The sequence below is a fragment of the Accipiter gentilis genome, chromosome Z (assembly GCF_929443795.1).
Source record: "Accipiter gentilis chromosome Z, bAccGen1.1, whole genome shotgun sequence".
In the NCBI taxonomy this organism is placed as follows: Eukaryota; Metazoa; Chordata; class Aves; order Accipitriformes; family Accipitridae; genus Astur; species Astur gentilis.
In genome coordinates this window covers 64,086,904-64,099,433 of record NC_064919.1, presented here as the reverse complement: position 1 = coordinate 64,099,433, position 12,530 = coordinate 64,086,904, and the positions used below count along the sequence as shown (strand labels likewise).

The window sequence follows — 12,530 nt, the reverse complement described above, 5'->3', positions numbered from 1 at the left end:
TCAAGTGTGTGCTACCATGAGCAGGAAATAAAAGTGTTTTCTATGTTACTGGGGTGTAAAGCAAGACATAAAGTGTTTAAATTGTTATGGGGGATTCAGCTTAGACACCATTGAAAAATTTACTGTCTCTGAATACTGAAGCAGAGGAGTGGAGTACCTGGGAGTGTTGTGGAATCACTATCAACTTTTAAGAACAGAGGAAACAAACAGCTGGCTGAAGTGATGGGGTAATATAAGTATAATGGGCTTCTCTTGAGAAGGGAGAAGATGATCTCTTGACTTCCTTCTAGCTCTCTTTATAATGTATCATTACTTTAATGGGATTAATTGCCAAAACTTTCTGCTGAAACTTGGTGCCATATTTTAAGTATCTGCTTTCATGGAGGAAAATACTGTCTCATAACAGACAGAATTACTCATTTGTGCTTGTGTGTAATGACAGAATTCCCTGTGGAAATGTGTATAGAGCTTTATGTAAGCATAAGACAAATTTAAGAAAGACAATGAACTTCAAACTTCTTGAGTTTTTTTGGTGAAAAACTGACTGCTGTATTTCTGCTGCTCGTCTCTCTTCAGAGCACTTGCCTGCCCCTGTTTGTCTAATGACTATCTAGAGAGGATCAGGAGGTGTATTTTAAAAAAAAAATAAATAATCAGGCATATATGTGGTAGCATTACAGAGCTGTTGGGGAGAAGCTTCTGCAGGCATAGATGTATTCGTGTGCATGAAGGGGCCTTAATAAGGAATCAGTTATCAATCAGTTGATCAGCCAAAACAGAGCTTAGTAACTCTCGAGGTACATATTAGTTGTTGATAGACAGGTGTAGGGTTTTAGAGAAGGGCTGCAGGCTAGATTGTAGAATCATGAAATTATTTATTTGTGCTTTAACATTTTGAAGAAGATGCTCAGATACCATCATGATCTTACAAAATTATTCAATAGAAGATTTTTTACGTTTTCAATGTATTTCTTTTGATGGAAAAATAAATACAGGAAAGTTAAACATCGTCAATTAGCACTAAAATATGGCCTAAATAAGGACCAGATAAACAAATGCTCATCAAGAGCTGGGTTTGGGTTATCACTGTATAACAACGCTCTTGAATTTAAAAAAAACCACAACTGTTTAAACCCTATGTAATGTAGAACTCTCCAAGAAGTAGATCTATTTTTGCCTGTAGTTCTTTTAATGCTGTTCCTTTTGTATTGAAAGGCAGTGCAGATTGAGACCATTATTATTATTAAAGCCTGATTTCTCAAGCTTTTTACAGTTTTGATACTAGCTTGATGTCTGTTGACAAGAGACTTTATTAGTTGAGCTATTTTTATTGCTTTCTAATTTCAGATTAGGAATTTTTTTTTATTCTTATAGTACGTGAAATATGCTAGGAGGTTCCCTAAATCAGAAGTAGCTACTCTGGGATTTTTCCAGAAGAAAAGATTTTGACAAAAGGTGTGCCATTGTATTGGCTGAGCTTTCGATTTTGTATAAATCTTATTTTGGAGCTTTCACAGGCAGATGCAGAAATGATGCTACCTAATAAAGGGAGATGGGAGACTGTGGTGGAATATGAGGAAGGCTACCTAAACGCATTGCACCTCTTGCTGGTTTTTTGCTGTCATCTATAATAGCAACCCAAATGATATTTAGACAAAGAGTAAAGAGCTGCTCTTTTTCACTTTTCGGCCAGATACCTTCATTATTTTGATCTGTGTTCTGAACTCTCAGTGTTGAAGGAGCAGCCAGCATCAGTCCCACTTCAGCTTAAAATCATCTGCTTCTGCATACGAGGCTATTCTGGCTGCAGGGAACATTTCAGATCTGTTGAAACTCACTACAGAGGAGTAGGAGTGAGTGAGGTTGTGGAGAGATTTTGCCAGATCTTGGCTGGTGCACTTTATTGATTCCATTTGTCTGCAGTGTTTTAGGATCAGTGTTTTTAGTTAAGATGTTTAATGTGACAACCAGTTGCTAGGTTAACCTAGCAGAGCTCTACACAGCAGTTCTGTTATTTTTTAATGGATAATTAACATTGCTAATAGACATGTTCTTTTGATCTATTCCTTTGTTTAGTAATGTGAACAATACCATAGAGCTATCAGCAGAATACGCAAGTCATTTATAAAAAGTTACTAAAAATACATTTGAATTTAATAGAGTGCTTTTTAAAACTATAATTTAAAAACAAATCCCTTGCAGAATAGTAAGGCTTACAGCTCTAAATATGCTCTGGCAACGTCTTTTGGAAAATCACCTGGGCTTTTAGCATGTACTCCACTGACACATTAATAAAACGCATTATTGTAAATTGCTTACCGGTGTCAGATTTATGGCTATGCCTGTAAATGCCAATAGAGCCATGATGTTGAGACTTACAGAACTTAAGGCTGGAAGGGGTCATCTAGTATGTCTTTCTGTCATGGGCTACCAAACACTCATCCCCCTTCACTGTGAGTTTATAGTGCTATGGGCTATAGTACATATTGTTGTGGTTTAAGCCCAGCCAGCAACAAAGCACCACAAGGCCACTCCCTCGCTCCTCCCGGTGTCCCGTCCCGTGTCCCCCCCCCCGTGGCTTGGGTAGGAGAAAATACAAGTAAGTGCTCCAGGGTCAAGACAAGGACAAGGGGGGATCATTCATGAATTATGGTCACGGGCAAAAAAGACACTCAACTTGGGGAAAAAACAAAATCAATTTAATTTACTACCAATCAAATCAAAACAGGATAATGAGAAGTAAAACCAAACCTTAGAACACCTTCCCCCCACCCCTCCCTCCATCCTGGCTCAACTCCACTCCTGGTTCTCTCCACCTCCTCCCCCTGGCGGCGCAGGGTAACAGGGGATGGGGGGGGTTGGGGTCAGCTCCCCACACCGTGTCTCTGCCGCTCCTTCCTCCTCAGGGGGAGGACTCCTCACTCTTCCCCTGCTCCAGCATGGGGTCCCTCCCACGGGAGACAGTCCTCCACGAACTTCTCTGGCATGGGTCCGTCTCACAGGCTGCAGTTCTTCACGAACTTCTCTAGGGTGGGTCCTTTGCATAGGCTGCAGTCCTTTAGGCACAGACTGCTGCAGTGCGGGCTTTCCCATGGAGTCACAGCCATCTTGGGGGGCACCTCCTGCTCCAGTGTGGGGTCCTCCCTGGGCTGCAGGTGGGCATCTGCTCCCCCTCGCCCCTCCATGGGCTGGGGGGGACAGCCTGCTGTCTCACCATGGGGTGCAGGGGCATCCCCTCTTCTCCTCCTCCTCCCCTCCTTCCTCACTGACCTCACTGTCTGCAGAGGGTTTTCTCTCACATCCCACTGCCCCCCTCTGGTGCAGATTTCTCCTCTTAAATCTGTTGTCCCAGAGGTGCTACCACTGTCGCTGATGGGCTCGGCCTTGGCCAGAGGCAGGTCCGACTTGGAGCCCGGGAAGCTTCTAGCAGCTTCTCACAGGAGCCACCCCTGCAGCTCCTCCCCCACTACCAAAACACTGCCACACAAACCCAAACCAGTGATAAATTAAACTTTTTACTTACCATGTGTATTGCAGGATTTGTGGTAATTTAATCTTTTGTGGTAATAATGCTGTGTTAAACTAATGGAATTGGTTTCATCAGTGAAGTAGCACTCATGACACCTATTTTTAGGGATGGTGCCAAAGATGAAGAAAACACTTAGATCACTACACAGTGACCTTACTGTAGCCTTTGCAAGTATAATGAATGTTATTTATCCTAGGAATAAACTACAGTTACTTCAAGTGAATGAATGAGATTTATCTTTTGTGGTATGATGAGCCTCCTTTTTAACTTCCACTTGCTTCCTCAACTATACGTTTATGGAACGAAATCTAAGCAGTCCGAAATGAAGAGCAAACAATTGTTTTGATCAAACTGAAGTCAGCTTTCCCTTGCAAGGCTCTATCTAATTAAATTGGATCTATATTTTGCCCCCAGATATGTGAAGCAGTCCCATTTCTTCCCGCAAAAACTGTAAGGCTGTAACGGTAGGCAGAATTTGATCTTCTGCTATGTATTCATCTCTCTTTTTTCAGTAAATCATGACTTTCCAAACTTCCGTCTGGATCAGGCACAATGCATAGAAGAAGGATTTTCAAAGTCAAAGCTCAATCTCAGCTTAGAATAATTTACCATTAATGTGACATGAAGTGCCTGCATGAATTAGCTCAGGGAAGAGGTTGATTTTTCATGGTCTCAAAATAACCCTTATATATTGCTCATGTTTAAGCTGTTGTGCCCAATTGCCAGTCCAACTCAGTCTCCTTTAAGCAAGACAAGCTGGCAGTCTTGTCCTTCTGCAGGTAAAATCTGCCTACTGCCTAATTTTTATGTTTCACTCTAAAGCAGTCTGTAGCAATGGACTATTCTTCTGCATGTTTCTCGTTGTTGCACTGCTTCAAGAACAGTGGAAGAAAATCCACCTTGATTGTGGACTTGTCTCTTCCATTCACCCCAGTATTAAAATTAGCGTTATGGGAATAACATGTAAAATTTGTATTGCACTTTCAAAGGAAGCACACCTTCTCCTTCTGAGCTAATCTTTCTATTGGTTTGTGTATGGAAATAATTGTGGTACTGTCCTGATTCAGCGGAGCTGGCTGTCCTCCTAGGGATTTTAAGCTGTCTCCTATTCTCTGTGTCTTCAGTGGAAATTTAACAGCTTTATACAACAAAACCCAAGTACTTTGCTGTTACATATGTATGCATATATGAACATAGATAACAGGACGAAGTACCTGACTAAACACTAATATGCACAAAGTTAAGCCCTTTGAACATTTTATAACATTTACATAAATGTGTTTGTGTGCGGTATGCACACAGTCACAGTTTACCTGTCAAAATTTTCTATCTCCATCAGAAACAGGACATTTCAGCGACTGAAGAAGTCTTATGTACAAAAGAGATTTTATCAGAGAAATTTTAAGTGAACAGAGCTTGGTTTGAGAGGTGCTGAGCAATGGGAATAGGGAGCTGCCTGTTCTTGGCAGCTAGGAGAGAGCCAGGGACCTGTGACTGTAGTCGTACCTCACCCTCTGCTTCTTTGTTGTTAATTTTCTATTCCTAAATGGTTGTCTCCAAACTCAAATAATGAAAAAACCTGTAGGCATGGACAGCTTCACCTGATAGTTTCAGTGTTGGAGCTGTTTCATATTAGTTGATTCTTGTACTGTTTTTTTTGCAAGTTCAAGAAAATCTTCAAAAAATTGATGTTTTGCCGCATTCTGAGTAAAATTTGAAGAACATGTTTTGAAAGTGCCAATCAGAGTTGGGCATCTAGCTGATAGGTGTGCCCTTGCAAATCTGTGAGTTCACCCATCGCGATTTGTGATCTGGAATTTAACCCCTTAGATCTCATCCTTTCTTTTTCTTTGGGAGGTAAGAGAATTTAGAACTTCCTTACAAGGATCACTTGCAGGATGCTTGGGGTAGTAATGCTTGCTGGGGCCTTAGCTTAGTAATCAGAATCTAGATGTCTGTTATGTTTTAGAAATTCAAATGCGTAGTTCTGTGTATGCTTCAGTTTTGTTTTCAATATCTTTAAATGAAGGCTCTAGGTAATACATCAGTTAAATTTAAAGTACTTCCCAATAGATTCATGTAGGAGAAAGAAAAGAGATAATTTAATCATTATTTTCTACTGTGTGGTTGAAAGAGCAGTCTAGCTCACCAAATCCAGTTCAGCTGTTTCCATAACCAGGAGATTTCCCTCTCTCTCTGAATCTCATGACTCTGTACCTGTAAACTCACTAATTTCTTCCAAAAATGAGCAGCAGCTTCATTTGGTCCTGTGCTCTGACTAGTCTGTAGAGGTTGTCCATGCCTAGAGCAGGGCCAGAGCTCTGGCAAAATATAAAATCATGTGGTTGACATTATCATGTTGTGCAAGAGGTACCAATTACGAATTACACAGGAAAGCTATGCAGGTGAGATAAAATACTCTAGCTCTTAAATTACTAAAAATAAGTACTTGCACAGTGCCTTTGCTTTTCATGGTATTTTATAGAGCATTAAAAAAAATGCTAGTCCTCATGGAACAATTCACAATATTTATTTATTAAAAGGATAATCTCAGCCTAAGAGAGAGTACATAAAAAAGGAATATAATTAAATGAAAACCAGCACCCTACACAGTGGCACTGATCTAAAACTGTCTTTATAAACTGTTGTATACTGGTTTACTTTTAAGTGAAGTTGCCTTTAAACCTGAAATTTATAACTTTTCTGCAATTTCTAGGTCTGGCTCTCACCCTTAGTAAAAATTCTAGATAATTTCCCTTTAAAACTCAAGTTCAATCATGGCAGAACAGATGATAACTTTTGCTTTTGTATTAACCTCAGTGTTACAAGAATGTATTTGTTCTTAAATGCCTTGGCAATTAATTTTCCCTGTTAAAGGAGACGAGCCTTTTTTTCATTCAGCGATGTGCTGTTCTATTACTGCAGAAACTGCCTGTCTGTTTACCAAGGAAAGGGATAATGTGACTTAAACAAGATGGCTAAATCCTATTCGGCAGGATCAGAGGGGGTGGTGAATGTTTGACATTTGCCAAGAGAAACTGTCTTAAGCATAGAGGCTTTTTTTTGCACTGTGGGCTGGCATAGTGAGGGGGACCTCTCTTTCCTCTGAGGTGCAACGTGTGCGTGTGTGTGTGTGTCGGCGCGGCGGCTGGTGCTGCAGAATACCGGGGATGAATTACTTGACGTGCACAACTGAAGGTGCCGTTTGCTTCACAAAATCAGCACGGCGTGCGCTGCCACTAACCTGAGAGAGGCAACCGGCAGCTCTTCGTGACGGCTCGAGGTGGAAGGACCCAAACTTGCGGTCCTCCCCCCGCCCCCAAGAGATCGCTAGTCCATTCCTTTATAGTGGTTCATTTTGGCTCTCTGTCATCGCCAGAATGCTGCCAGTGAATGTGTGTCATGATTACAATAGAGTGTGGTAACACATAACAGCAATGAAAGCCCAGCGGGAAAGGCTACAAATTCCAGGGCTGACCTTGGAGTAAGTATTGTCTGTCTTTAATATTTTAATGGTTTCTGCATGATGCCGGCTTTCGTGCAACCAGGAGCTGTTTAACATGTTTGTGCTTGACAGTCTGGGAGCACTGCAGCTCCAGGTTGAAGGAACACGTTTTTTAAATGCATTGCAGTTGGTTTCAGCAAATGTGCGAGCCTGGAGCTGGGATATTGCAGTACATTTGGAAAGAAAGCATTTCTGCATATTTAAAGTTACTGAATCTCAGTGCATGGAGCATCCTGTCAGCTTGTAGGGGGAAGAATCTGTCAGTAGGCCATGGTGTCTGTCTTTCTCTCCAGCTCTCTGTTACTGTTGTTTATTCCAGCGCTGCCTTTTAGAAAGGCCTCTATCTCTGCTGAATAATAGAGAGCACTGCAAGAGATTAAAGCATTATAGAAATGCTGTTTCTGAAAATCTATCAAGAATGAGCTGTATTTTACATACGTAACTACACTAATGAACTGTATCGACATTCTGGAGGATTCCTGATAGTCTCTGCAGTAAGTATGTTTACCTAATTTAGCAGTATGTTTACTTGGTACTAGCTTGAAGCTGATTAACTCATTTGTGTGATGTCAGCTATTTAGAGAGTTACTACATGAAAATATGTAATTTTAATGTACAGTGATAGTAAGTATAGTCTTTTATTCATAAATGCCAGCATATGTTTAGCCAAGATTTGTTAGTCAAAGACAAATATTTATTTCTATACGTACATACCTACAGTCTACATTGACATGTCAGGCATGTATGTATGCATATTATAGTCACCATGAGAACTTGCTAATTTTATCTAGGTAAATAGATGTGGTTACGTCAGAGCCTTTAGTATTCCCTGGGACTTCCCCATTCTTGCAAGAGAAAAAAACCCTGAATGCTGCAGATGCCTGCGGTAAAGTTATTTAGCTATGAAAGGTATTATCTCTGACATCTGCCATGTTTTAAAGAGAGGGCTATAGGTAACTGTGCAGCATAGCAAATAATTTATTCTAATAATCACATGAAGGTGACAGAGCACTTTATTCCAAGGAACAAGTGTAGATGTTATATTGGGTTCCCCAGAACTACGTTTGTGAAATGTCAGAGAGAAATTCTGCATTTCAATCTGGCACCTTCTGCTGAGAGCAGTGTGAGTTAGCTGTGAGCAGACTAAGCTCTAGGTATTTTTCTGAAAAAAATAGCATTGCTAATTTCTCAGGAGTTTTGGAGGAGGAGTCTTATCAGGGACCTCATTAAAATGGTTTGCATGAATAATTGATAATTATATTCTTTTTGAGATGTGGCAATTTAAATATTTTAAAATAAATCTTTAATGAATTATGTAATCATAGTATGAAAATAACATCACTAACTGGAAAGGACAAAAAATGATTCATGTTACTGTTTTTTCAACATATGTATGTGTTTTTGTAATATGAGGTAATCATTTACTGCTTCCTCCTTTTTCATGGTAACCTAACATAATTACAGTTGTTTTGCCATATTTTGACAATATTTAATACTGATAAAATTAATAATTATATTTTAAATTCTGCATTGATTGTTGTTTTTGCTAAAATGTTGTCTGGATTTATTTATTTTTTTCATATATCAGACTTTCTTTTGCCATCACACTTGCTACTTTCTAAACTTAATTTACTTGTAGAGAAAAGAAAGTATCATATTTTGGTTGCTGGCACTTAATGATTCCCATAGAGTCATTCTCTCATGATTTGTCAGAGTGGAGTCAACGCAGACTTAAGTCATGTCTCCCAGACTCTTATTTTCAATCATCTGTAAAAGCACATATCTGTGGGGGGCAGAATCCAACTCATTCCTTTAAACATGTCTTTGCACACTGATTCTCATGAAGTTTCCTTCAATGAAGTTTAAATGTTGGGACTAGAATTATGTTGTCTCTCTGAGAAATTAGTACAGTCTGTCTACTTTATATTCATTACTTGCAGAAAGCTCTTTCAAAGAATATTAAGGATCCAAAATGAAGCATTCCAAATTTAGTAAATGTAAGAATTGAGCCTGCCTGGCAGCCTCGTGCATATGCACTGTGACAATTTGTTTTAACAGGTTTTTGCATGTAATTTGTAGGTCTTAAAAAAGCAAAAATGAAAAGCCAAGTTCTGTAGAAGAACTGGATTGACACTCCAGTGTCATGACTAGGTGGGAATTTATAGATCCATAGTAGAAACACATCTGATATTGAATGCCCTGAGAGTCTGCTCCATGACTGAGAATCCGATATGTTACAGTAATGAAAATGAGGAAGAATATGCATAACTACTAGCAGGTGTAGGACTTCCACCTGCTGTCTATGTGCCATCCAGTAGAGGGAGCGAGATGTGCTTTGCCACGGGATGTCACTAGGATTTGTTCACAGGAAAGTGTCTTAGGAATCTCATTCTGGGGTGTGAAGTTAGTATGTTCTTCCCATTCAGTGCCAGACCTGTGTTTTTGCTCTCCTTTTCACTACTCTGCCTTTAGTAGGTTCCTTGCCCCAAGTCGTTAACTCCTCAGCAGTCCCCATGCTCTCTCTGTTAAAGCCCCATGCCTTTTGGCCAGCTGGTGCCAGTTCTCCTTCTCCTTCCACCTGGATTCTCATTTGATCAGTGTCAGCTCCCCTCCCTCATTCTGATCTTGCTGGAAGTTAGTTGCTGTCTGTATCACCTGCCTTTGTCCTTACCCTTGCTGTGCACCCCCAGTAGCAGCAGTGTGAGCACTGATGCTGCAGCACAGGAGAGTTTTCCAGCCTATAGTCAGTGAGGGCTGCACAGACAAACAGAAGAGAGATGCACAAGCAAACAAATGGGGACAAACTGCCAGCTCTGCTGCAGCAGACCTGCAGCAGAGAATAAAAGACAGTGCAGCTAAAAGCACAAAAAACTTTTTACAAGCCTGTACTGATCATACACGAACAAGGATCTTTCTAGTGCATGTTGCAGCACGTCAGTGCAGTGCAACAGAGAGTGCCTCAGTGAAACAGCAGAAATCTGAGTCTGTTAATCCACACCTTTCTCTGCAGGCCTGCACAGGCTGACTGATGTGATCCTGGGTTCAGTTTAGCTGTTTTCAGAGTGATATATTGAGCCGTTGGCTCTTAATGGAGCTTACTAGCTGAGACATGCGGTTGTGCTAGCAGAGCTAGTCTGCAACTGAAATCAAGCTAGCTCATATCTAGCTCCTGGGCTGTGTTGGCAGCATGCTCTTCTGTGCACCTAGTTCAGGGATTATGCAGGCACAGCTAGCAGCCAGAGGAAATCACCCTAATGCAGTAGCCTTGTCAGATCATAACAGTAGGCCCACCCTTGACTCACTGTGCATGCCCCTGCCAAACTTTGTGTCGTCTCCAAAGTATCTCAAGAAGGAAAGGTTGCAAGAATGTACAATGTCAAAAAAATGTCATCTCTAATCTGCTTTAGAAGCAGTAGTACTATTCCTGCTCAAATGTTCAGAAAAAACTGAATCAGATATCCACCTTGACAGGTTTTGATGGGAATGTTTTAAAATCTGGCCAAGTGTCATGCAATTGAAAACAAGGGTTTAGAGTTGGAACTAGCTGTGCTTAGCATATTGGCCATCTGCGTCTCCACTGGGGACAAGGACAGGAGTGCTAGTGTTGGCTGGCTGCAAGGGTCTGGTATGTGGCAGAACAAATCTTTATGAAGGTGATCTGGAAAAAGTTTCCTGTAAGCTTCTACCTTCACTCAGTCTGCACAAGAAGGCAGAGCTGTGTGGTTTTTTGGACAGGTAGCTTCAGCTAATTGCAACAAGAGGCATGCTATTAAACATGTGTTTAAAAAAAGCTTTCTTGCAAGTTTTGTGGGGACAAGTGCATGTGAGTGCATGAGTATATTTTAAAAGAGAATCTGTGAAATCTGTCAGTGGCCTACTGTTCTATTGAGAGACCTTTTGAATGGAGGTACACTTGAGGCAACTTCTTGAAGGCACCTTTGAAGCCCAATGCTCAAGTACATTTTTTTTGGATGAGTTGTTTATATCCGTATTTGATTACCTACATAAAGGGCTTGATATTCATGAGGGAACATTTCCTAGTGAAATCGGTGGAAAATGATGCTACCTAGCTAGGGCACGTTTAATTTTTAGTGCACAAATTTTAGGCTCTCAAACGGAAACCTTGCTTACGAGTTTCTTATTGCTGATGAAAGCTCATCCTCAATTTTAATTTTCCTTTTGTTTTTAATAAATCTGATTTGCATATCAAAAAGTTTAAAAAACCCTGAGACTTTTAAAAAGAAAAAAATGTCCCAGTTACATATCCTGTTTCAGGCAGAATTCTTTGAAGTCTTAAACAAGCAACCATTTTTTTTCCTCTGTCTGTGGACTTTGTACACAAGTATTTTCCTGGAGGGAGTCTTAACATAGTCAAGTACATACACCAGCACCAGATTTCATATTTGTTTTTATTTAAATCAGTTTCTTCCTAAGTCAAAAACTGTGTGGCTATTGTCAATCACTTCATTCAGGAGGATGGTAATGCTTTGGGTCTAACCAAAACTCCTTACATAACTCCTACGCTAAAACATGCGACTCTTGCTAAACCTTCTGTTCACTGGAGATGACATTATTTTAACTTGCAGTCTCACCCCAAGGAGCCTGAGCCCAACCCCAACAAGCCCCTGCAGTCCATGCAGTCCTCTGTTCGCTTTTCATTTTTGGAGGTAAGCGAGTAAACTTCCATTGTTGCTATTTTCTTCTGCATCCAAAACCTGACAATGAAAACATATTGCAAAGGGAAATATGAAGAAAATTAAATAAGTTTCTGCAATCCAAAATATGTGACCAGCTGTTGTTCTAAAGTTAAGCATTTTATGGAAAAAATATAGGGTAATCCCTATTTTGAGACCTAGTACAGAGATTCAAGATACTGATGCATAATTCTGTGTTGCTTTGACTGTTTGCTTAGGAATGTATCTGCTATTGAAATTTTATAGCTTGCTTCCTTTGATCATACTTCAAACTGTATTCTATTATGTCAGAAGTTTAAGGTGCGTTCAGAAATGAGGGTGATTCCTGAAATACAGGGTTATTTTTTGCTTAGTTGAGAGGTAGTAGTATGCTTAGTGATGTCACATATGAGGAGAGTTGAGTATCCAAGAGGCATATCCATTTAGAAGAACATAAAGTCCTGTGCAGTATAGTCCTGGTAGGACTGTTTCTTCTTCAGGACTGGAGAATTTTAAGCCTTACTTCTAATACAGTAATGTTTTAGATGCACACTAAGCAGCTACATACAACATCATTCTCACTCTCTTCTTTCTCCTACTCACCAAATCATTATTTTGGTACTTGTCAGAAAGGTATTTTTATGAGATCAGAAAATAATTAATTGATTAAAAAGTACTCTGTAACACTTGCTATTATGGTAAAATTATCATAATAAATAATTGAAAGGTGTTTCTGATACAGAAAGCATTTTTTGCCTTCTTTATTTTCTTTTTAATGCAGAAAATTAAATTGCAAGCCAGGGATCTCATAGGTTTGAGTTAC

At 40.0% G+C, this 12,530-nt stretch overlaps 1 protein-coding gene across 8 annotated transcripts in view; it reads left to right on the top strand.

The window, feature by feature from the left end:
• Positions 1 to 12,530, top strand: part of MAST4 (microtubule associated serine/threonine kinase family member 4) — a 312,156-nt gene that overhangs the window by 160,538 nt on the left and 139,088 nt on the right. Inside the window, exon 1 of one of the 8 annotated variants that reach the window (XM_049796547.1) lies at positions 6,987 to 7,013. The exons of 6 other annotated variants lie outside the window; for them this stretch is intronic. The gene's annotated coding sequence lies outside the window, so the exon portion shown is untranslated. Of the gene's footprint in view, positions 1 to 6,986; positions 7,014 to 11,678; positions 11,702 to 12,530 lie in introns of those variants that run through there. One more of the 8 variants, XM_049796548.1, reaches the window with a different exon arrangement.